The 24,400-nt window shown below is 40.1% G+C and overlaps 1 long non-coding RNA gene across 1 annotated transcript; it reads right to left on the bottom strand.

Moving 5' to 3' along the window:
• Positions 1–226: 226 nt before the first annotated feature.
• On the bottom strand, positions 227–8,394 carry LOC144586475 (uncharacterized). The gene is made up of 2 exons (XR_013541323.1): positions 4,458–8,394; positions 227–2,629 (listed from the first exon to the last, which is right to left on the bottom strand). It is a non-coding gene; the product is annotated as an uncharacterized LOC144586475 (long non-coding RNA).
• Positions 8,395–24,400: the final 16,006 nt, after the last annotated feature.

Below are 24,400 nucleotides of genomic sequence, written 5' to 3'. Positions count from 1 at the left end.
TGGATAAGATGTTTCTCCATTCAGAACTGCATGATTGCTCCCTATTTATAGTCTAGTTCTGCATTGGTAGTCAAAGCAAAATTATGTTAAGAGTGTAAACTACTCAGCTTCTGCTCATCTCAGACCCAGCCAAGGCCAGCTCCTGGCCTTCTCAAGCCTTGGCTGTTTCAATGTCAGATTGAAATTTCCCCTCCCATGAGCAGTATTGGCTTGAGTGCCATATATATTTATTTATTTGCTTATCATTAAACAAACTCTTCAAAATAACATTCATTCTTTTCTCCTTTTGCACTATTCTGTAAAAGCTTCCATTGTATGATATATTATTATTCTCATTTGTTTAACCTAGGTTTCCATATCCATTTCGTGGTATCTGTTAATTAACATTATAGGTAAAACACAACACAAGCAACAGTTTAAAATGCACTCCATATTTTTCTTCTGTTCTTTGTTCACATCATCTCATCACTCTATTGTTTACTTTTTCCCTGTGAAAACTGGCATGAACTGAATAAGCTACTTCTGCCTTGTTAGCTTATCAGTAGCTTTTGTACTAAAACAAGTGGCTGTAATGTAAACTATATCCCCAGCTGTAGTTTCTCAAAAGTACTTTCACTTTTAATGCCTCTCTGAAGCAACTTTTAAAAAGCAGTTTTCATTTTTAGGACAACATATCTGCACCCCATAAACTCAATTTTTTGAATTATTAGCAAATGAGGCCTGTTTGTTCCCTGATATAATGAGGTTTGCCAGTGAAGTGTAGAGGACTTAAGAAGACAAAACCTCCAAGGACACCAGAGAGAATCCTTGAAAATCTGTTAAGATTTGTTTGCTAAATATCTGGCTGATAACATCACTTGCATCTGGTCCAACCTGGCTGCAAATTTCTAGACAACCAGATCCTTGCCTTAATTTGGATGATTTCACTTGTCATATAGCCTGAGAGGAATGATTGGTGGAATGTAATCTACTGTTCATCCTTGATCTTTGGCTGAGAACATTCAATGGAGTGATGATTGGCTGGTTTTCAGAGTTAATTACTACTTCATTACATGAAGGAATAGTAGGCTTGTCCTACTGTTAGGTAGAGTGAAGCACCTGTCCCAGGCAGCAAGTGCAGGAAGAGGGACAACTGTTTACACTTTTTGGAGAACAGAGTTGTGTGGGCTTTTCCACATGCCTAAATTGGCCTCTTGTCTTCTGATGCAGCAGAGGCTGTTTTGACAACACCAGTGTAGATATAAAATTCAAATGTCAGTCAAGTTCATATTTGTTTGTGGAATTGTCTCTAGCTAGAATCTTGTCCTTTGCCTCAGGCAGCAAAATGTTTTGGGTGTGAAGGATGGCGTTCCTCTTCACACTCTCTTTCTCCTTTACATCAACAGAACCGGATGGCTATTAACACTTGCCTGAGTTTCTTAACACTTGCCTGAGTTTTTCTTTCTCTTTTCTGTCTTCTAATCAAGATGCATGAATGCTGGATTTAATGGGTGTGCTGTTAATGCCCCAGGGCTCTTTACTGGGGACACAATGTTTTCCTTAATTTGGACACTATATGGATATTGATGTAACCTAGAATTGAATAGTCCATTATTGACTTATGTTTAGCTTATTATCTAGCAAGAGGTCTAGATCTTTTTCATACGTAGCGCAACCAGGTGTCACCCAGCCTATACCAGTGCAATTGATTTTTCCTGCCTAAATGTAGAACTTAATTTCCTCCCCCCATCAAAACAAATTTTGGATTAGTTTTGTGGCTTGCTGCATGTGTCTCATCAAGTCACACATGTGTAATGAATTTGATTTGATTACCCTACTCACAAGTTCCCATTTCAGGCCATTATGTTCTGTTCCAGCAGGGTTTTGTGCAATAAAGGGTTAATTAAAGAGTAACATTTTTAGATTCGAAGTCTAAAATATTGTTCTGTTTCTTGTCCATTACATCTCACTATTTTTGGCAACAATTTTTATTGTTTTGATTTTTTTTGTTTTGTTTTTATTGGTGTTTTGCATTTTGATCTTTGTCCATTTTGGATTATTTTTGTTGCTGCCATTATATATAATCTTGCCATAATAGAGTAGTTTTATTAAGGGGAGGGGGTGGCTTTGATTTTTTTTTTATTGCATTTATTCACTTGCTTTGCTTGCTTTTTAGTAGAGAAAGCTGTGTATGGTTTTTTTGTTTTCTTTTTTCCTCTCTCTCTCTCTCTCTCTCTCTCTCTCTCTCTCTCTCTCTCTCTCTCTGTGTGTGTGTGTGTGTGTGTATGGGTGCTTTCCCTCTTTGATGTTTTTTTTCAAATTGTTACCAAATTTTATGTATATTTATTCTGTTAAAGGCATGTGTTCTGGATCTGAACATTTTATTTCTTTTTGAGTAGGTGTATGAGCCCGAGGATTGATTTTGTGACTGTAGCAGTGTGGTTGTTACTGTTGGCTAGGAATAGCTTGTGACATTTGTCTTTTGTTTAGGTGGGTTTTTTCCTCCTCATGTACTGTTGTCAGTTTATGGAATAGATTGATTTTCTGTTGCATTGCCTCTGCTTTTTTGGAGTAGTTTTTAAAGTTTTCGTTAGGGCTTTTGGAGTACCAGGAAACATGAATGAGAAATCCCACAGAGGTGTTCTCTTTCCTGTGAAGCAAAAGAAATGATACTCAAAAATCACAAAAATAAAAGCAGTACCCCACACCAAAAAACCAGGAGAAAAAGAAATACGGAAATGTTGCCGTACACATCTCTATCATTGGTGTTTTGCACTTTCTGCCCCTCTGTTTTTTTCCAGTTTTTTTTTGTGGGGGGTGCAGTGTCCATTTGTGTTTTCCCACCATTTTTTTAATGGAGAACTGGAAATGGACAGATCATGCTTGTGTACAGGGCAGATCAGAATGGCTCTTAAAAGTCTCTTAAATTCAGATACAAACTGGGTCAGGAGTAGGAGTTATACTGTATCTGTAATCGTGATATGGAGATGGAAATTTCAATGGGCATAACTTTCATGAAATGCCCTTGTCTAAGCAACTATATGAGGCACAGGGAACCTGTCCTCTTTTTCAACTCAACCCCCCCCCCCCAAATCAGGTGTTTGTGTTTAGTCGTTTAGTCGTGTCCGACTCTTCGTGACCCCATGGACCAGAGCACGCCAGGCCCTCCTGTCTTCTACTGCCTCCCGGAGTTGTGTCAGGTTCATGTTGGTTGCTTCGCAGACACTGTCCAGCCATCTCATCCTCTGTCGTCCCCTTCTCCTCTTGCCTTCACACTTTCCCAACATCAGGGTCTTTTCCAGGGAGTCTTTTCTTCTCATGAGATGGCCAAAGTACTGGAGCCTCAGCTTCAGGATCTGTCCTTCCAGTGAGCACTCAGGGTTGATTTCCTTTAGAACTGATAGGTTTGTTCTCCTTGCAGTCCAGGGGATTCTCAAGAGCCTCCTCCAGCACCACAATTCAAAGGCATCAATTCTTCGGTGGTCTGCTTTGTTCCTCTTGCTCTAACTTCAGCTGAGGCACAAAGAGAAAGGGAGGCACTTTATTTACCTACACATTCCACTTAATAAAGCTACTTGTTAAACACCCAGGAGTTGTCAGTAGCTCTTTAGTCACTGAAGCAGCTGCTTCCCTCATTAGTAAGAAACTGCTTTTGATGAAACAATGAGAGAAGCAATATTGCAGTGCAACCTGGGAAGTAAATTTATTGGGGAACATAACAATGTGCCTTTTAGAAATTTATTGTATAACATTTTACTGAGCTGCAAGTGCAGTAGGAGTTGTGTGGGTAGTAAGAACAGCATTTGAATATAAAGATGAGCACAGCGGGGCCTTCTTCAGAGTATCATTTTGAAAACGATGACAAAAAAATTAAAGTACAGGGTATATAAACATAAAGATTAGTTTCAAGAACTGTGGCTAGGATCTGCCATTGCCCGTTTAATGAATGGCAGGGGTTTCAAAACACTGGAGGTTCCACGAATTAAAGAAGGTACTGACTTTCCCTGCTCTTCCACACCACCTCCCATGTTCCAGGGAGTCCTCTAACACAGTGGTCCCCAACCTTGGGCCTCCAGATGTTCTTGGACTTCAATTCCCAAACATCCTCGCCAGCAGAGGTGGTGGTAAAGGCTTCTGGGAGTTGTAGTCCAAGAACATCTGGAGGCCCAAGGTTGGCGACCACTGCTCTGGAGGAGAAATTCAGGGAATATAGGAAAGGTGAAATTGGCCAAAATGGCCTTCTTTTGCTCTGTCTGGGTAAGTAGGGAGGATGTCAGCGGAACTCTATTCATCAATCTTTAGATTAAAACTGGTTCAGAGCTTAAATTGGGAGAATGGCACAGGAATGTTAAAGATGAGCCACCACTTCCCAAGCTCTGTCAGCACGAGGACTGGAGGTGCAATTGTTTGGTGGTGTTTTTTTCCCATTCAGTACTCTGTGTTTTTTTAATGGCTTTATTGGGAAGGAAATTAATTACCTTGATTCCACACTGGTGTTGTTAATAGGCTCAACTGTAGGCCCATCCTAGGAATTCTTCTGGGGCTTGCAGCCAACAGTATGCTTATCCCTGTGGAGTTTTCCGTGGGAGTCCTGTGGGGGTCCAAGGCAAACATATTATCCGAGTGCTGAGGTGTTTCTCCTTCAGTGGATGAGCACTTCCAGCCCCATCCTGAACTCTTTGATGAAACAATAGGGTGACTCTCTTTGCCACAACCTCTGTGGACTTAATGACATGTTAGGCCCCTACTCTCCGGCATCCTCTTCCAGCATTATGCTCACTTTTCTTGAAGACATAAGACTTGGCTGCAAAAAAAAAGCTCATAGTGTTGACAAACTGGGAGATAGAGAACCATACATGATAAACCAAGGGCTCTGGTAGATCAATGACTTGCAGGAACAAATTATTTTATAACCTCAAGGAAGCACTTTGATGGTCCCTGGAAGAGCTTCTCAGAGTCATAAGAGGTTGCAGATCTCCTCCCCTCTGGCTGAAGGTAGGAGGAGGTCTGGCAAACCTTTGGGGTGTGCGTATCTCGTGGCTGTTGCTGCTTTACTACTGGGATGCCTGCGGTAGTAGCAAAGAAGAAAGGTAACGCAAGGGCTTGATCAGTGATCCAGATGGGTACCTACTGGATCCAAAGCCCATGACACAACTATAGAATGATGGAAGAGGTGGTGCTGGAGGAGGCTTTTGAGAGTCCCCTGGACTGCAAGGAGAACAAACCTATCCATTCTAAAGGAAATCAACCCTGAGTGCTCACTGGAAGGACAGATCCTGAAGCTGAGGCTCCAATACTTTGGCCATCTCATGAGAAGAGAAGACTCCCTGGAAAAGACACCAATGTTAGGAAAATGTGAAGGCAGGAGGAGAAGGGGACAACAGGATGAGATGGTTGGACAGTGTCATTGAAGCAACAAACATGAATTTGACACAACTCCGGGAGGCAGTGGAAGACAGGAGGGCCTGGTGTGCTCTGGTCCATGGGGTCACGAAGAGTCGGACATGACTAAATAACTAAACAACAAGCAGACAGCAACAGTTCATTGAAACAAGTGGAAGAGAAAATCTGGAGGGAAAAAAAAGGATGACTGAAAAGCGGGGGAGACCAGCTCAGTTGTAACCTAGGATCTCTCAGTTCTTTCACCTCAGATAGCTCTGTCTCTTGGTTCATCATTATTGTTCTGCTCAAGTATTTCAAAATTTCAGGTTTCTGCTTTGTAACCAAAGTCCAATTGTTGGGAATTTAGAACTGTGATACCTATGGGATGAGACTATGGACCAAACCTGGAGAGAAGAAGGAACAGAGAGAAGTGATAAGGCCAGAAAAGCAGCTAGAGTGGAGGTATAGGAAACAGTACTCCAAGAATTTGAGACACATTGACCTACCCATGTAGTCCCACCAGGCTGAGTCAAAGATTAAACAACCCAGATGACCACTTGGACTATTATTTATGCATGGGATGGGAAGCCAGAGCAAGGATGGCCCACTGGCCTGCATGAATTCACTACCTCACACATCCTGTGGCAAGCTACCAGTGCACATTCAAGCCACCTGCTTTTACCTTTGCCACCTTTGCTTTCTTCTGTCTCCCATCTTCCTTTAAAATTTCTGCTAGAGTTTACTCTCATTTATTTATTTACATGTCTAATCTGCTGTAAAGTGCTTTGAATGCCCAAATGGGCAGAAAGGCATTAAACCTGTGCAATAAGTAAGTAAGTAAGTAAGTAAGTAAGTAAGTAAGTAAGTAAGTAAGTAAGTAAGTAAGTAAGTAAGGAAGGAAGGAAGGAAGGAAGGAAGGAAGGAAGGAAGGAAGGAAGGAAGGAAGGAAGGAAGGGAGGGAGGGAGGGAGGGAGGGAAGGAAGGAAGGAAGGAAGGAAGGAAGGAAGGAAGGAAGGAAGGAAGGAAGGAAGTTCCTCTCAGATGAGCTGAAAGCGGGATCTGTGGCTTTCTCCCCTGCTTTTTCAAACAGCCTTGTGAGGGTAATGAGCATGAGATAGAATAACTGGCATAAGATCACCTGGTAAACTTTATGTCTAAACAAACAATTGAACTCAGGTCTTTCCACTCTTGGAGCTGGTTCAGACATTACAAGTAGCCCATTATTAGACCTGGAAGCACATTAAAGAGGTATTGAGGCAATATTTTGTGTTTAAGGCCAAAAACAGATGTTGGACCCTGACTAGAAGAGAGCAATCTTGTAACTACTGAAAGCATCTGTTTGTCACAGCAGAAGTTTCATACACCTTCAAAAGTTGCAGATTGCTTTGTTGGGTGTTTAGTCTCTCTGACCTTAAGTACAAATTGCCTTTGAAGTCTGATTTCACAAATCAGAGGAGACTGCCTCAATCACCTCTGGCAACATTAACACCCATTAACCACTAATTACACTAGACTTGTTGCAGTCTGTTCTCAAAGCAAGTTCTCTCTGTTGTCTATTTTTGGCCTCAGAAATCAGATCTCAAATGAATCCTATTCTTAAGCCCCAAAGAACATTCCTAAAATAAAACAAGCTGATTTGCAAGTTCCAGGAGGTGAGAAAAGTTCTTGCTTATTACTTAAATCCAGCTAATTCTTAATGATTTTCCTCATCTGATGGTAGGCTATTTAGAGTATTTCTGCCCTTGGTTCAAATTGCTCACCAATAGCTCACACCGGCTTTATTAATTTGGTGTAGTTTATGTTCCAGGAGCGTACTATGCAAAGATGGATACTCTCTAATACCTCCAGACATAAATACACAGAGAGCTGTCCTACTGATCCCAGTGGGTCTATTCCAAGTGCATCTAGGTCTGGTTTCATCCAAACATCTTAGCACATCATACCAGTAGTTCACAAAAGATGTGGCAAATTATTTTTGCAGGGTTGTGGAGCATTCGTTCCCTGGAGCTTTTTATCCAGGCAAAATAGGAAGTTTCTCAATCTCACTGAAAGCTAACAAGTCTACACCTGCATTGCTAGGCCATGCCCAAATCATTTTTAAAACTGAATGGGCTCAATAAAACGTTTATTTGATACGCCATACAGGCAATGAATATTGTTTGGCATTTCAGTAGTCCGGTCGCTGTTAACAATATTGGCTTTAAAGAAATCATGAAGTGAACAAGAGGCAGTGGCTGTCATTTGTCCCTGAATTTAAATAGTAAAAAAAAAAAAAATACTGCTTTGATTCCAGAGAATTTTCCTACTCCATGTTATCTGTAGCTCATCACTACTACAATACAGTATGCAGATAAGAACAGGCTGTTCTGATTTATAAGACTGAGGTGACAAAGTCCCAAACATAAACAGGTTAATTACATGGTACAGAAGCAGCAAAAACTTATATGCCTTCAATTATCCAATTATCTGATGACTACTTGTTTTCCAAAGAAACAGGCATACCACCTGGTGTTTGCAAAAGACAATTGGACTTCACTTAACCTGAAGAGATAATTACAATGCTGCTTAACTTTCATACATTCGGGCTCTTCCACGTATCATGTCACTTCAATGTTCCTGTGCAGATGTGAACACTTTCAAACTGATTTTATTGCCTGGATTCAGTTTTGGATAATGGAGCTCTTTTCTGAGGATATGCTTCACAAAGCTGCCATCTTATGTGGGGCAGAACGTGGCTTTAAGGTAAAAAGTGTCACAAAGAAACCAAGTGAAGTTCTTCCTCACTAGCTCTGTGACAAGCATCTGCCTTTAGTCATCATATTTCAATTTCAAATGTAGGGCTTTGAGCAGTTGAAAGATGTTGATATAAGTATACATTATCTCAGGAAACTACCCCCTTTGATAACAAGTCTCTAGAAATCTTGTAGTACCTTAAGGTCTAACCTGTTTGATTGCTTATTTATTTGAATAATTCTTTATTGTTCCTGGACAAAAATATCAAGACATCCCCCCCAACAACCTTTACAAACAAACACAAGGATAAGTTTAACTATGTGGGAGCAAGCTTCTTCTGACCTAATGGGATACTGTTACCCCTGCAGCACACCCACACACCCCAAATCTGCTCTGGAGGTGAGCACACCTCCTCATCTGTCGGAACAAGCGGAAGAGAGAAGCATGCACTCCTGCTGCAACTAGACAATCGTGTGAAGAGCAGGAGAAGAACAGTGTGTGGCAGCTGATAAGTGGGGAAAGCTGGCAGAGGGATGGGGTGGGGAAGAGAATATGTGGTACCTGTGGTGCTGTGACGATGAACCAGCGAAACCTCCAGACCGAGGTTCATGCACATTCTCTAGTCCTCACCCTTATGCAATTGATATTGAGGTCAGACAGGTGCTGCATAGAAGAGAGTGGTGTTTTTTTTATCACAGAGATTTTACATGTTATTTGCACAGACATCCAAATAGGTAGAGAATATTCAGAAGCATCAGAATATCTTCCAAGTGTTTTTCTCTCCTAAAAAAAGGTGGGGGGAGAAACACCTCCAAACGTGTGAGATGATTTTTCAGCGAGCTCTGACAATGTTTGGTGAAATGTATAATGTCAGGATGATCTGCATAATAGAATCTTAGTCATTTCTCCCTTCCTCATGTATGTCCTAAATATACTCCAGGGAAACCCCAAATGTCCAGAGCAGAATGGGGGAGATGGGAGATTGTAGGGACCACAGCAGGAACAGAAATAATCTTTTCTTCATTCCACTGATGGAAGCCATTCCACTAGGGGTATATTTATGGGCCATCAAGTCGGAACTTGACTTATAGCAAGCCTAACAGAAGTTTCAGGGGAAGTGAGATAATTAATGAGTTTTTACCAGCTCACTCCTCCCCACAGTGAGTTTCCATGGTCCTGCTGTGATTCAAACAGAAGACTCCTGAATCCTAGTCAGTCATTTTGTCCATGACACTACACTGGATATCTTCTATTGGCAGAACGAATTACTTGAATGCCACTCAAAGTAAACATAAAAGATAAATGGCGAGTAAAACAGCCACAAAAAAATGTAAGGGCTTAATCCTAAGGCAAGTTTTTTTAAAAAAAAAAACTTTAAAACCTAGGAGAATTGAAAAGGCTCTCTAATTCAGATTCTAGAAAGAGACCAGTGTACACTTCAGGCAAGCTTCCTTCAGGAGAGGTCCACAAGCAGGAGCTCCTCAGCCACAATTGGGGAGGCCTTCTCCATGGCTGCCACATGCCTCACCTCAGACTGCCACAGCACTGGGGGAGGGCCTCCAAAGGGGATCTTAATATGGGCAAGGTGATGCTGGGGAAAACTAAATGTATTCATCAAGTACATGAGTCTGAAGCAATCTATGGCTGTTGCAGGACTTAGAAAAGTTGCTTTTAAAGAGTACAACTTCCAGATTCCCTCACTGATGGAACTCCTGCGGCTTTGGTGAGAACCTGCTTCATTAGATGCATGAAGTGGTATCACCAAAGAGAGGAGTTACACAAAGAGAAGAAAGGAGTGTTCTTCCAGAACCTGAAGGACAAACAATGTAAGAGCAAGGTGAGTCATACTAGTATGCAGAGCACATGTAAGATCTGGTTATAAGAGACATAGATCTACTCCTGACTGGTGATGCGTTGCCAAAGCACAGTGAACAGTTTTGCATAAACATTTCAAAGCGATTATCAGTTTCTGGTGTGGACTAGCTACTCCCAGTTTCTACTGAGCCCAAATTCAGTAAGAGTGAGTGGTATTCATGAATTACAACTCAATACAGGAAGTTGCCTTTTGAAATGTCTCCATTTATTGTTGCTCCTGCTGAACCTGAAAATGACAGATTACACCTTTAATGACTGTTACAGAACTTCCAAGCTGTATAAAATACTCCTTTAGAGGTGTCTGGGTATTACTTTTTTATATAAAAAGAAGATATCACTTTTTTTGTCTTGCACCTCCACGAATCTCAAAGTCAACAGGGACCATGTTGGCCGTGGGATTTTTGGAGAAGCAGTCCCCACTGCTCAAAAAACCCTTCACAACCAAACCTTTTCTTAGCTCATATTCTTACTTTAGTAACTTTTTAATCTGCACAACTCTTCTGTAAAAATCATTCTGTTTTACTATCCCCTTATTACAGATTGGGTGTTAATATTGATTGACACCAGCTCAAGGCATTTTGCTGCTTGAGGCAAAGGACAAAAGACTATCTTTTGTCACATCCCCCCACACAAGAGTTTAACTGGTGCTGGAATCTTTCTTCAAACACTGGTTGTATTTCAATATTTCAGTTTAATGAATTGTGTTTTAGTACAATGTCTTCCTGTGCTTTTATTCGTATCTGGTTTTAAAAAAATCTTACGAGCTTCCTTGAGTCCCTGTTTTGGGAGAAAGATAATGTATAAACCTAATTAATTAATTGCATACATTGTTTTTTAAAAAAGAAACTGGCTCTATGCCAACTCAGTTTCAAGAGATGTTCAACCTGTTTGTCTTGAATTGTTCTGAGTTAGGCTGAAAATTCTGGAGTGTCAGCAGAAGATAAAAAATCTTTTAACCACGAGGGTTGTTTTTTAAAGTTCTCTGGAAGAATAATAAAATGCAAAGAAAGTTAGTTCTCTGGAAGAATAATAAAATGCAAAGAAAGAACTTAGGTTTGTCAGCAGGTGGTGCTCAAGGGTTTCAGATATTCTGTCCGTTAGTCATTTTAGCAAAGTTCAATAGTATATGATGATTCAGAAAATTATACCTTGTGCATTTCAGCTTCTTAGGTTAAGGTTATTCCCCCTTTGCTCTGAACACTTACATATCAAGAAAATATATTACAAACATTAATAAAATATTAAGTGATCACAATTAATGACATCAGTACATGTGGATGTTGAGAATAATTTTATTTATACTTTATTTTATAGTTTGGGAACTTCAATGAAAGTATATTATTTCCTGAATTACCTACAAGAATTTGGTGCACAGCCTGAGGAAGATGGATTATCAATGAAAGCTCGTTGTCTGTTGTTTGCTTAAGTTGTTTAGTTGGCCAATAAAGGTATCATCTGCTCCTGCATTTGTATTTATTTGCTGAATATTTATTTTAAATGACAGCACATTAATTTGCAAAGCCCATAGCTGCAGGTGGGGAATACTTTTATTAGGATCAATGGTAAATGTGGAAAACATGCATGCTTTCAATTTTTTAAAAGAAATTTTCATCAGGGCAGATTATTTTAAAAATGGGGAGGGGGGAAGGTGACATGGAAGTCCAAATACATGGCTAGAGATTCAGGCCATGAAGTTTCAAACAAAGTTTTAGGAAACTGGGTCTGGATGGGTCAGACAGTCTTTTAGGTATCATAAGGTCTCTATAAAGCTCATTAGGGAGGAAAAGAAGATGGAGGTCCATCTGTGTAAGGACAAAAACAATAGCAAGATGCAACTGCATAAAGCCTAGGAGGAATGCAGAGATTCCTTTGCACAGCTGCAAAGAAACTACACTCCTTGTATAGCAAAATTGGAGGTGAAGGTTTAGTTGTAGCACTGGGCCAAAAAGACTCATTTAACACCAGATGAAGGGGTCATTGGCAGCATTTATTCAACAGGAGGAATGAAGAACCAGACTGCAACTTTTATACTTAAATACATTTGGGAGTTGGAGAATGATTGCTATGTGTTGGTTTTAAACTGTTCTGGCAGCTATTGGCAAAGTAATTAAAACTGTAAAGGCACTTCCTTCAACGAAAGGCTGAGGAACATGTAACTTCCCAAGTATTGTTGGGCTGCAACCCCTGTTGGCCCTTGCCAGCACACCTAGCAGTGAGGAATGCTATGAGTTGCAGTCCCAACGCAGTGGAGATTAAGTTGGAGCTTTAATGTATGCTATCTGTCTGATGAGGTTTTTAAAAGTGTGCAGATACTTCCTTGATTTCTGCAGTAGAAAGCCTTGTCATCAGGGATTCTCTGAAAAGCCAAACGCTGGCTTCCAGCTGCCTCACCTTCTTGGCCCAAAGGAATTCGCAGCAGAATATGGATGTCTCAATATAGTCATATGTCCTCAATGCAGTGATCCACCTAATTGTTTATTGCAACATGCTTTTTACTCTCTCTAAAACATCGCTAAAATTGGCTCCTATTACAGAGTGCTTACATCGTTCCTTGGATGGACTAGGGCTCAAGAGACCTCTGTTTGAATCCCCACTCAGACATGGAAACTCAATAAGGATGTGGAACTAGTATAATCTTAAATATCATGCTTACCTTGAAAAGCCTGATTAGGGTTCAGATTAACATTCCTTTCTTTGCTCCATAAAAGCAGACAGCATTGTCTCCTTGTCCTCCCCTTTCCATTGTCTTTGTGCCTCAGCCTCCAGTACCTCCTTTATACTCTCCAGGTTCCAGGAGGCCTTTGTCCCCTCCAGAGGTTGCCCCCCTGCTCCCCAGGCTTTCTGTCTGACCCACCTTTTCCTGGGTTATGGTGTGTGTTCTCTTCCTGGTGGCAAGGTTCTTCTTTCTGTTTGAGTTTCCTTGGAGAGTTGTTTGCCATCAATGTCTCTTCCAGGTCTACTGAGCAGCTCACTGTGCAGAACCAGGCAGGTACTGGCGAAAGATGAGATGGCCGGTTGACATGAGCTACTGTGATCCTCCTCACAGGGTCACTATAAGCTGGTTCTGACGTGAAGGCACACAACAACAATTTTGTTCCTTGTTGGGGCCCAGATGTATCTGTTATATTAGGGACACATATCAGTCCCTTTATTCCGGGCTGAAGACCTTGACCTTTTTTAACGGAGTACCTTCTGCTGGCTTAAGCTAACTCAGGTATTTTCCACCTATCCAAAAAAGTCCCCTCACATCACTTTAACAGTACCTTAAATAAAATAACAAGCATGGGCCTTTATATTTCAATGTAGTAACTTAAACTAAAGAAAACACATTTTTCTCTTTAGCCTTGTCAGGTCAGCAGCGTCCCATTCCTTGAGATTTCAAGGCCAAAACCAGAGGCCCTGTAGAACCTTTTGTGATATCAGAGAACCAGGTCAGGCCAAGGCTGGACAGTTAGTGATTACTTCTGGGCCAGCTGACTGTGCAACATGCTATCAAGTTGGAACTGGCTGATGGCAATCCTAATAGGGATTTTTATGCCAATAAAGGTTTACTGTACTGTACTGTATTGTAATAGGGATTTCAAGGTAAGTGAGGTATTTCAGGAGTGCCTTTACCAGTTCAACACCCCCATGAGCTTCCGTGGCTGAGTGGGGATTCAAACCTAGGCCTCCTGAATCCCAGTCCATCACTCTATCCATTGCACCACACTGGGTATCTTCCCCACTCCCTGCCTTGCACCAAAAGCAAATTCTTCTACTTGCTCTCTCCCTTTCCCTCTCCTTGTGACTGTTCTTTTTCAGCGAGTCTTCACTGGGCAAACACAGAACCCATAGAAATACATATGTGGGGCTGGAGCCTTGGCACCCCCCAGAATGGAGGGAGGTAGGCATCCAGAATTTAAAGCGTCCTAGCCCAAAAATCACACTGTGTCCCCTCTAGTGGTGCTTGTCCTGAGATTGGCCTTCCAGTCGAAGACACAAGGAAGCATATTGATTTTGTCAAACCTGCTAGTTTGACCCTCTTATAGGGCAGATCGTTCAGTCCCTACACGAAACAATAATAATACTGCATGATGTCAAATTAACTGCGACTTATGGTGAGACATTACAGGGTTTTCTAGCTAGAGAATACACAGAAGTGGTTTGCCATTCACTTCTTCTGGATGCATCCTGGGACTTTGCAGCTTGCCCAAGGCTACACAGGCTGGTTCTTCTCCCAGGAGGCACAGTGGAGAATTGAACTCTCAACCTCTAGCTCCACAGCCTAATACCTAAACCACTTTGTTATCCAGCCCCTTTACACAAAAGAGTAGGTGGGCCCATTTATCCAATTGTGTAAGCTGGCTGGATAGCTCAGTGGTTTACGGACACAAATCCAATATCAGAAAGGATCATATTTGGAAATCAGTGGGAGGGCACTTCATCCTCGTGACACTTAAAGCACCCGTTCTTGACCAAAGGGATGCAGAGCTGCTGCCCTCCAAGCAGAAGACTGTCCTTCGTCACAGGGGACGTGTGGCTGCCCTACGTGTGATGTGTAATTACATTTTTAAAAAGAGGTAAAGTAAATGTCTGTGCAAATCTTAGCTAAACACAGCACATCAGTGGAAAGAGCCACTGTTAACTCTCAGGCAGACTCTGGCATTTACTTGTTTATTCTGAAATGCAAATAGAGCAAACCTATGCAGAATTTTTGCAGCATTCATTGTCTGATTAGTGATCGTGCTGATAAGCTGCATTTCTGAAACATCGTTGCTAAGCAATACAACTTCAGGCATGTAATGAGGCTTTCCAGTGGCTACTTGAAAATGAAGGAAATTATCTTAGCTTCACAGGTTTTTTTGATCATCAGCAACATTATATAGCTTGTACGATAAATTGGTTTTTAGTTAGCGCATGCCCTCCCCTTGCAGATCATTTTGTTGCTGTTCAGCACCTTTATATAGTCTGTAAGAATGTCTGCAGGCAAATAGGTGATCATATTTTAAAAGTCGTTAAGGTGAATTAATTTTTTCCTGTTTTGTATGAAAACTAATTCCAGCAAACTGGGTGAGATACTGGGTGTTTAATCCTTCCCCCATAACATTCCTCAGTGTAAATCCCTCCTCAAAGATGCTCAGGAGAAAAGATGTAAATAGATACTCATACTGATGCCCAAATCCAATGAAAGATAGCTTTTCTACAAGCCAGTTAAAGCACTTAAATGTAAAGTAATTGTAAATAATTTGTTACCTTGGTTTCAATAAACGTTATTAAAAATCATCTCTAGCTGGTTGGCAGGCTGGATTGTTCAAAGAACATTTAATCTCAGCCTGAACAACAGCTGAAATCCTGTTGCTTTCTGTAGTAAATTGCAGCTAGAGTGGGCCCATTGAATCAATGGGGATTTGGTGAGCCAGCTTCTCCATAAATTCTATTGATTCAATGGGCCTATTCTAGTTGTGGCTTACTACACTCAGCAAGAAGGATTTCAGCGACTATTTAGTTTTTCTAAATGTAAATGTTACTCCTAATATTCTACACCTTCCTTGAGATCATTCACTTCTGTTATGGGCATAACATCATGCCACCTGCTCAGAAGAGAATGTGCAATTGCTTAATAACATTTAGTGCTCATGTTTCCATTGCTTATGGTGAGTATGGCATGGAACTTTTCTTAGGGCTCTGATAGGTTATTGTTAATGGCATCACTATTGTTACACTGACTGGCTGTTCTAGTTAAACAACAGTATGTTAACTTGTTTCGTTTTTCTTTAAAATTTGGTACCACTGGAGATCCTTCTCCTGAACTCCCAGTGATGGATCATATATCCTGCAACTTTAAAAAAGTGGTCATAGATCTTTCAAGTCAACACATACGTAAATACAGTAGCTGATTCACCTGTCATTTCATGCACCTTTCATTGTTAGGAGTTCTTTTTGATTTTGACTTTATTGTACAATTTATTTTCAACTCCTATTTTTACAGTAGTTCACTATAATGTGTGAATAGCATTGTGATTATAAATCTTAATGAGTACATCATTTCGCCATTACTGAGTGAATGAAACATTTTTTATTTATTCAAAATCTACTGATTTTATTTTATTTTTTAAGAAGTAGAGACCGGAATCATACTGGAGATTTGGAGATTTAACACCAGCATAGGTATAATCACATAAATCATGGCAGCAATGCTGGTCATTAACAAATTGTCCCTTGTGTTTGTTACTCACTGGGTGCCAGTCATGTGATTGGGCATGCTACGAGGAGTGCGAATGGCAACTCTGTCAGTTCAGAGAGTTTGATGCTAAACATCTTCCTAAGCCCTACAGAACTTTATTGGGTGGGGGATCAGAAGACTCTGTTCATCAGAGGTGGCATTTATCCCTTAAAAAGGGTTAATTCCATATAATTATTTGCCATCATATCAAAATTCATTGGCTATCAAGGTATCACTGTTGCAATAATTACAGGCAACATCAGCTTGCTTATTTCTACAAGCTTTATTCATCTACACTGCTTTTATTTTCCCTAAGTACAAAAATACTTAAAAGTTGTTGAAAATATCCAGAAGTCTTACAGCTATAGAAAAACTGTAGGCACAAATATAGAAAAACTGTCGGCACACAATATTTTTAAAAATTATGAAAACAAATACTTAAGTCAGATTTCAATACAAAAATACTAGAAATAAAAAAAAAGCTTTCATTACATTCTAAAAATGCAGGAGGTTAAATGTGCAATAAAAAAGCAAAAAAATCTCATTAAAAATAAAATAATATTATAGCTTTAGCAATTTTTAATCTAAGTTTATTTACTGGATGCATGTGAAAAATATTCTAAGAGTTCACCCAGCCAAGTCAGTTGGGATCTATGGAGGAAAATTAAATCCCTCAAAAGGAGTTGATTTTATCTCTTACTATGAACTGATACATGTTAATTTTTATTCTGCTATTTAATAATTATACAAATAGCATAAAATAAATGAGTTATATTTCATGTATTAGATTGAATGCTAATGATCAAAAGTAAACATTTACACACACACGCACACACAAAACAAGGTGGTTCTTCTGCCAACACCCCAAATTTACCAATTGGATTTAAGGGATTCTGACTGTGAAAATAAAATAGTGAACAAGAACTAGAGGGCAATGAATGGGAAATCACAGTAAATATTAATTGAATTATAGAGCTGTTACAGAATAGTTCATCCTCAGTGACAATTATCTCCCTTAACTAGCAATGATGGAGCATGCCTCTAGCACATAAATAGATGGTTAAAACAAATGATATGGGGAGAAGTAAGCGAGAAGAAAGCTAGAACTAGAAAGGGAGCTGATAGAAAAGAAAATGAAGGTTTTGTGGAACCACTGTTGAGATTCTTGGCCATTGCACTATGGGGTTCCTCATGGAAATTATTTTATCCCCTATGCTTCCTAACATCAACGTGCACATGATTCAAAAGGTAATCAGGATTTTGGAACAGGCCACCATCATGATCCTGATTGATGATAGCCATCTTTCCCTTTTTTTAATTAACAGCTCAAGGTTTCAAGGAGGCTTTGAAGCTCTGTATAGTGAAGCACCAAATGTGGACTAACATGCAGGCTGAGACTGTCTAGAGCATATAGAAATAATATTGGTCAGTAGGTAAGCTAAATGGAATTTTGAGTGTAGAGTGGTCTAGAAGTATCCAGTCTTGGGAAGATGGATCCTCCCACAGTGACCTATATATTGCTAATATTCAATTCTCAAAAACAAAAAACCCAAACTGTCTGATCTTTAAATGTGGGATATTGCACTTATGCATCCATGATTCAAAATCCCAGGGAATGCCTGGATATTGCTGTACACTATCATACTCATGTTGCCAGCCGGAAAAAGGATGACAAGCTTTACATAGCAAAGGGTAGCTTGAATGTTGATGACATCAATTGCAAGGGAGGTCTTTTTTGCAAAGTAATGAAATGTTCTGCTAATGGGCTTCCCATGTGACTTTAGTTAGCCACTGGGGGAACAGAATGCTGGACTAAATAGTCCTTTAAGCTGATCCAGCATTTCATCATGTTATGTTTTTGAAGTAAGATCATAAGGCAGGCACTGTCTGTAAGAACAATCAAATTACTACCCCCCTCTTTTAACATGGACAAACTATTAAAAAGTTTTTATTCCCTTAGTATTAGAGAGCTTTACTTTGTTTACTAGCTTGTTTCTTCACAATTATACTCCTTTGTGCACTAATTTTTGGACTGGTTTGGGTACATTTTGGAAAGATGACAAATAAGGGCAACTAATGGATAATTTTATGATAAAATGTTCTTCACTCCCACAGACAGGAATATATGACTTCTTGTATATAGATCTACAGCAGGTTTTCCCAGCAATGCAGTTTTGATTTATGTAAGGTTTTGCTATGGTGTCTTTGCTAAGCCAAACTATAGGCTTAATCACTGTGACAAAATATATTCATTCTTCCAGTTGATATCTGAAATAGTGGTTGTACCACACATACTAAGTAGGTCATTTTAAAAAGCATTCTCCTTTTTGTTCTGAAATTTAAACCAATGCCTAGTGTTGTTTCTGAAATGATTGCTCCATTGCTCATTGTATTTTGCCCCCTTTTTGTGACAGCATAGAAAACAATAGCAAAAGAGGAAGAGGAAGGGAGTCATAGGTGAATGCATTTACACATGTGTCTGAATAGAACATTCTCAGCCATTTCCCTGAGATTTAAAGAGCACTTCAGACATTATTGTATCTATGTTGAGTGCCTAAATGGAATGTTTCATCGACAAACCACAAAGTATTTCACAAAATATCATTATCTGCTGGTTTGCTCAAAAATGAAGAAAGATTGGCTAATTTTATCATTAGCAAACATCCCTTTGCAGAACAAAGGTAAAACATTAGTGAGGCCACTTGCCTGAGGAAAAGTAATAGCATAAGCATGGTATTATGTGGAGGAAAATTCAACAAGAAGAAATGGAAGAAGATGAAATGGTGAAAATTGGGTAGAACTTAGCTGATTCATAGAAAAGCACAAGCAATTCAAGATGCACTAGCTTTTTCTGTGGGACGAAGCACAAATTTCTAAATCAGCATTCCCAGCTGGATGTTCTTCAGATGCGTAGAATTATACCTCCAATTAACTGCACCCAGCATGGCCATATGGGCAGAGGTAAAGGCAAGGCTGAACAATGCATGGCCACTTCTAGAAGTGGTCAACTGCAAATTCAATCAGCCTCCCAGCTAGTAAAACTCATGGTAAGAGATGATGGGAGTTGTATACAAACAGCATCTGAACAGGTTCTCAACCCAGGGAGATCAGATGTTGGTAACTGTTGTCCTCTGAGTGTTTTTGGCCAACTGCTCCTATCAGCCCCAGCCTGCACAGTCCACGGTGAGGAATTATTGGGTCTGCATTCCAATAACATCCAGAAGCTCACATTTTACCCGTCTCTAGAGGAGAAAATGGGTGGCTGGATGTGAAAGTAGCTTAGCCTGATACAAGTCAGTTTCCTAAATAATGGGCACCACAGCAATTCAATTGGGTGACAGACCTGCTGGTGTGCTTGGGATCATTGTCCTGTTGCATCATCCAGTTTTTGTCATGCTTTGCTGTTGGACAGATGGCCTCACATTTGAGTTTAGAATCCTTTGGTATATGGAGGAGTTCATGATCGACTCTATGACTGCAAGGTGCTCAGGTCCTGGGGCTGCAAGACAAGCCCAAATCTTCACACATCCACCACTGTGCTTGATAGTTGGTATGATGTGTTTGTTTTTTGCCTAATGTGGCACTGTGCATTATAGCTAAACATATCCACTTTGGCCTTGTCTGTCCAAAGGACCTTGTTCCAGAAGTCTTGTGGTTTCTCCAGATGCAATTTGGCAAACTTAAGTTGTGCTGCCATGTTCTTTTTAGAGAGGAGAGATTTTCTCCTGGCAACCCTTCCAAACAAACCATGCTTCTTCAGTCTTTTTCTAATTGTACTGTCATGAACTTTAACTAACATGGTAACTGAAGGCCTGTAGACTCTGAGATGTAGCTGTTGGGTTTTTTGCAGTTTCTCTAAGCATTGCATGGTCTGACCTTGGGGTGAATTTCTTGGATGTCCACTCCTGGGAAGACTGGCAACCATCTTGAATGAAAACATATTCACTTGTGAATAATCTTCCTCACTGTAGAATGATGGATTTAAAATTGTTTGGAAATGTCCTTTTAACCCTTTTCAGATTGATGGGCAGCAATAATTCCTTCTCTATGATAATTGCAGATGTGCTTCCTCCTTGGCATTGAGTTAACACACACCCGAATGCTTCAGACCAGCAAACCTCTAAGACTTTTATAGAGGTGGTCACACTTGCTGATGATCAATTTCTCAAGGGCATTTGGTTAGCAGCACTTGGATGCCACTTAGCCTCTTAAGTCCTATGGAAGCAGTAAGAGTATACTTAGTTTTTCACACATGGCTTCTCCATTTTTGCTTTATTTTTGTAAAATAAATCATGACATGGTGTAATATGTCATGAGCTGTTGATCTGGGATTGTATTTATTTAATTTTCAGACCTGCTATGGACCAGATGATTTTCATTATATCCTGATTTGTAAAACCATAGAAATCAAAGAAGGTGTACAGTGATGCCTCGCAAGATGAAAATAATTAATTCTGCGAGTTGTTTCGTATTGCAAAGATTTCATCTTGTGAAATGCTATTTCCCATAAGAATGCACTGAAATTTAATTAATGTGTTCGTATTCGTCTTGCGAAGCACGGCCATAGAAAAATTTGTCCTGTGAGTCACCAAAAATCGCAAAACACTTTCGTCTTGTGAGTTTTTCGTTGCACGAGGCATTCGTCTTGTGAGGCATCACTGTACTTCTTTTCCACATAATATTATGTTGCGCCAAACAGGTATGTGAGATGTTCAAGGAGTAGTTTACCAGTGCTATTTGTGAACCTCTGGAAACTCACCTCTGGGATTTGAACAATAGAGGTCTCCTGAGTTCTAGTTCTACACTCTATCCACTATATCATACTGGCTTTCAACTACACATACACAGTCATTATTTCTTATAAGTCAAAAGAAATCAGTAGAAGAATAAGTTTTCATATAGTTTGAGAAGAGTAATTATAACAGCAAAATATTACTTGTCCCCTGTAAATTTTACAAATGAATTAATGTATTACTATAAGTATTTTTAGTGCAATGCTTATTTTAGTTTTTCATTTTCTTCTCCAGGAAGAATGAAAAAATAGTTGTTTTTCTTGTTACTCTCTACTATAGAGTCTATAGCAATGGTTCCCAACCTTGGGTTCCCAGATGTCCTTGGACTACAACTCCCAGAAATCCTGGCCAGCACAGCTAGTGATGAAGGCTTCTGGAGGTTTTAGCCCAAGAATATCTGGGGATACAAGGTTGGAACCATGCTACAGCATCAAACCTAGTTTCAGGTTCTCAGAGTCTCAAAAAGTATATTTATTAGCAAGATATTTCAAGAAGAAAATCTTACTGGAAGATTCTGTGCTGATTTATTGAAAGATTCTCAAGACTCAATGCTGAAATAAAATCTGCAATAAAGTATGAATGGAGTAAATACAGTATTTGTACAGAACATATCAATGTAGTAAAGATCGGAGGTCACCACTTCTGACAGCAGATGTTGGGGGCAGTAATGCCAATTCCCAACTCTTTCTCTTAAACCTGCCCCCACCCTGTCCAGACACTCCCTGTTATTGGAGAACAGATCTTTCTCTGTTAAATAACATGTCTAACTGGTTTGTTACTCTAATGAGTGGTTAAGGATACTAGTCCAACTTCAGTACTGACATCAGAATCAGTTAACAGAGTCATCTTGTCTTCTTATATATTGGTAATTGATGATGGGGCACCATCTTGATATTGGGCTGGCCCTGAAATAATAATGTTACAGCAGCAGGTTTGTAAGGAGATAAATTTCAGGCATGTTTAACCTGGAGAAGAATTAAAAATCAGAAGTGTTTTGATATCCAGCTTCAAATATGTGAAGGGCTATCATATGCAAGATGGAGCAAGCTTGTTTTCTAGTGCTCCAGCAAGTAGAAAGCAAACCAGTGAGTTCAAATTAGGAGAAAGAATATTCTGACTAAATATTAGGAAGAACTTCCTGGTGGTAACAAATTTCAAAAGCAGAATGATCCACCGCTGTGTGTGATGTACCTTTCTTTGCTGGAGATTTTTCAACAGAGGTTGGGTCACCATCTATTGGCAATGTTTAAGCTATGAATTCCCATTGGCAGGGGTTAGAATAGTTAGGTCTTGGAGATATCTTCCCAGTGTACAATTCTGTGCTGAAATCCTGTTGCAAAGCTGGGATTGTGTAAGTTAAAGTTGTCTTGGTTGTAGTGAAATTTGTGCCAAGGCAAAATAATTTCCAATGAGCAGTTCTACAGGATATTGTGGAACTAGTTGCACCTCTAGTTGCATAATCAACTGCATAATCAGGCATGCAATGTGGACTGCTCTGCAAAAGTCCACAGGCATAACTTTGTGGTACTCTAAGTGTAATAGGATTTCAGCTTCTGATTCTTTAATTGAGTCTTACCTATAGACAGCATTATTTCTATTGAAGAACACAGATGAACATTCTATTCCCACTGTTCGGCTTTCCCTGAAATAACTCACAGCCATATGCTGGAAAGAATAATCTACTTTATCAGCATAAGAGGAAGTGTCAAGCTAATTGATAATATTACCCTAGATCTCTGCAATTAGATTAAATCAGCGAAAGCATTGCATATTTCCCAAACTGGGTGAACACCATATGAATGCAAATGGTTTCCTTCAAGGCATGAGGCTAGGCCATAACTTCAGCTTTTAAAGCAAGCTGCAACATTGAGATGATCCTGTGTTGATATCAATCAGCAGCAGAGTTCCAGAGGAGACATGGTTTGGCACCAGCTGAATGCCCAGCTGGCTAAAAAGTTATTAAACTGTAAGGTAGCAGAAAAATCAAAACTAGTTTTGTGACCCAATATGACAGCAACAGGGAAAGCAGAAAGAAACATGCCATGTTGTTGTTCTCCTTTTGCAAGGAGTGCATTTCTACCCAACAGGCAGATATTTCTGTGCAACGCAAGCAATAGAACAAGCAAAGGAATCTGCTGCTGTAAAGTGAACTGGATAAATAAAATATGTAGCAATGCTGGAAAGCTGAGAACCATTAAGACTTACAAATGAGGAAGAAATTGCACCACTCTGCTGTATGTAGGAAGGAATTTTTCATAGCCTACTGGCCAATATTTTAAAAAAAGAAAAGAAAGGAGGAGGGAAGACCATCAGTGTTGGCATGAGATGTCCTGCCTTTTCAAGGCTCGCAGGCAAGTTTTGTCACCCTCTTTGCTGCTGCCACATGTCCTTACCACTCTCAAACTGAGTCTTTGTGTCCTCTGGCACACACAAGCAAAACTCTCTAGTTTCTTCTCCTGTAATGCCTCAATCAGAGGAAGAACGCCTAGGAATAAGAGGTCCTGATCATGGAAGCCCAGTGGAGAGCTGCATCAGTGTTGCCTTTTAATGATGTAATTCACATTGAGTCCCTTTCCAAAGGAGAAAGATGTGGTAAAATATTTTAAATCAATCAATCAATCAGCTGATTATGGGGTCCAGCATAGATTTTCAGAGCCCCACTCAATTGCTTTCTTAACGGAATCTTCCTTGAGGAGAGCTCAGGCGGCTGGTACAGGGCCGTCCTGGCTGTATGTGTGTATCTGTGTGTACAGATGCACATAATGTGCAACCTCTCCTGCTCCAGGGACCTGAGGGAGGCAGGAGATTTACTCAGTTTCTTGAGAGCACTAGCACCGTGGAATGTACCATGTGAGGCCACGTATGTGGGGTGCTGTGACTATAAGCTCCTTTCAACAACACCCAAGTCATTTTGTTAAATTTAATATATTAGTTTCAAATCTAAATTCAGCTCCTAAGCCAAGTGTGATTGACTTCTAGGTTTTAAACACATCTGCATAGGTTTGATGCAGCTTCACTGGTTACTGGCTCATTTCTGAGCACAAGTCAAAGTGCTGTTTTTTACCTTTAAGCCCTGCGTGGTCGCCTTGGTTTCTGAAATTCCTGAACAACTTCTTTTCCTCTACTATGTAGATCACATTCAGATAACTGTTGGAGGGCCACACTTACATCTCTCCCTCATCTGAAGCCAAGTGAGTCGTGAATGGCAAAAAGGCCTTTTTAGTAGTAGCTCCTTCTCTCTGGAGTCATTTTCCCAGGGACAGCTACCTAGCACCCATTTTGCTGTCCTCCTTGCACCATGTAAAGACCTTTCTCAACCTTTGTCAATATCAGTTAAACTTGTTATTTTGACCTGCTCTCTTTGAAGCCACTTTTTCTTTCCTCTGTTGCTTGATGTTTGCAACATAAGAAAAAACCTTAAGCTGGTTAGGAAAAC

Source organism: Pogona vitticeps, chromosome 1 (genome assembly GCF_051106095.1).
Source record: "Pogona vitticeps strain Pit_001003342236 chromosome 1, PviZW2.1, whole genome shotgun sequence".
Taxonomy (NCBI): domain Eukaryota; kingdom Metazoa; phylum Chordata; class Lepidosauria; order Squamata; family Agamidae; genus Pogona; species Pogona vitticeps.
This window is presented reverse-complemented; position numbering and strand designations above follow the sequence as displayed.